This window comes from Onychostruthus taczanowskii, unplaced genomic scaffold, assembly GCF_017590055.1.
Source record: "Onychostruthus taczanowskii isolate IOZ18803 unplaced genomic scaffold, ASM1759005v1 scaffold971, whole genome shotgun sequence".
In the NCBI taxonomy this organism is placed as follows: Eukaryota; Metazoa; Chordata; class Aves; order Passeriformes; family Passeridae; genus Onychostruthus; species Onychostruthus taczanowskii.
The window spans coordinates 1-1,650 of NW_024507780.1; the positions used below are offsets into that span (position 1 = coordinate 1).

Here is a 1,650-nt window from a genome sequence, read left to right on the forward strand (position 1 = left end):
TTTTGTTTTTATTTTCATTTTTTTTTTAATTTTTTATTGTTATTTTAATTTTTATTTTAATTTTTATTCTTATTTTCATTTTATATTTTAGTTTTTACCCTTCTTTTCATTTTTTACTTCAATTTTTTTCCTTATTTTCCTTTTCAATCTCATTTTTCCTCAGTTTCCCCAATTTCCCTCTTTTCCCCCCAGTTTCCTCCTGGACCGCCTCCTCCAGTACGAAAACGTCGACGATGATTCCTCAGGTACCGGGGGGGCGTGGCCAACCGTCACTCCCAGGTCTGGCCCCGCCCCTCCCCTCTGATTGGCTCCTCCCCCTTCCCAGACTCAGAGGCGACGGCGTCGTCCGACAACAGCGACGGGGACGGCGCCAAGGGGGCGGAGCCAACGCCCGCCAAGAGGTCAGCAAGGGGTTAAGGGGGGACAAGATGGCGGCCGGGGGGTGGGCGTGGCTTTGAGGTAACAGCCGATGTGGGCAGGGCTTCAAAATGGCCGCCCGAGGATTGGGTGGGGTTCAAAATGGCGGGTCTTGAGATGGGTGGGGGTGCAAGATGGCTGCCGGGAGTGGGCGGGGCTTTAAAATGGCTGTCGAGAGTGGGTGGGGCTTGGAGATGGCCACTCCCTTTTGTGGGTGTGGCCCAAAGCTTCAGGCAGTTTCAAAATGGCCGCCACGCTTTTGGGAAGGCTTCAAAATGGCTGCCGGAAGTGGGCGTGTCTTCAATGTGGCCACCCCCATAGGGAAGGTGGGGAATCCAAGATGGCAGCCACTGGGGGTGGGCGTGGCCATGCTTTTAAGTGCGTGGGGCATCTGCATGGGTAGGATTCAAGATGGCGGCCATCATGGAGGCCAAAATCCAAGATGGCAGCTATGATGGCGGCCAAAATCCAAGATGGCAGCCATGATGGAGGCCAAAATCCAAGATGGCCGCCATGATGGTGGGCAAAATTCAAGATGTCCGCCATCTTGGAGGTCGAAATCCAAGATGGCCTCCCCAAAGTGGGCGTGGCCAACGCGCTCCCCTCCCCCCACAGGCGCCGCTCGCCCTCCCCTCCCCCGCCGGCTTTTGGCCCCTCCCCCTACATGGTGAGTGCCCCTCCCCCACCCCAAACCCTCCCCCCTTTTTAAAATGGCTGCCGGAAGTGGGCGTGTCTTCAATGTGGCCACCCCCATAGGGAAGGTGGGGAATCCAAGATGGCAGCCACTGGGGGTGAGCGTGGCCATGCTTTTAAGTGGGTGGGGCATCTGCATGGGTAGGATTGAAGATGGCGGCCATCATGGAGGCCAAAATCCAAGATGGCGGCTATGATGGCGGCCAAAATCCAAGATGGCAGCCATGATGGATGTCAAATCCAAGATGGCAGCCACAATGGAGGCCAAAATCCAAGATGGCAGCTATGATGGCGGCCAAAATCCAAGACGGCGGCCATGATGAATTTCAAATCTAAGATGGCAGCCATGATGGTGGGCAAAATTCAAGATGTCCGCCATCTTGGAGGTCGAAATCCAAGATGGCCTCCCCAAAGTGGGCGTGGCCAACGCGCTCCCCTCCCCCCACAGGCGCCGCTCGCCCTCCCCTCCCCCGCCGGCTTTTGGCCCCTCCCCCTACATGGTGAGTGCCCCTCCCCCACCCCAAACCCTCCCCCCTTTTT

General features: G+C 56.0%; 1 long non-coding RNA gene across 1 annotated transcript; it reads left to right on the forward strand.

Annotated features, from left to right (window-relative positions):
- Positions 1-158: 158 nt before the first annotated feature.
- On the forward strand, positions 159-1,087 carry LOC121348046. Its single transcript, XR_005954317.1, has 3 exons — positions 159-245; positions 326-401; positions 1,033-1,087. It is a non-coding gene; the product is annotated as an uncharacterized LOC121348046 (long non-coding RNA).
- Positions 1,088-1,650: the final 563 nt, after the last annotated feature.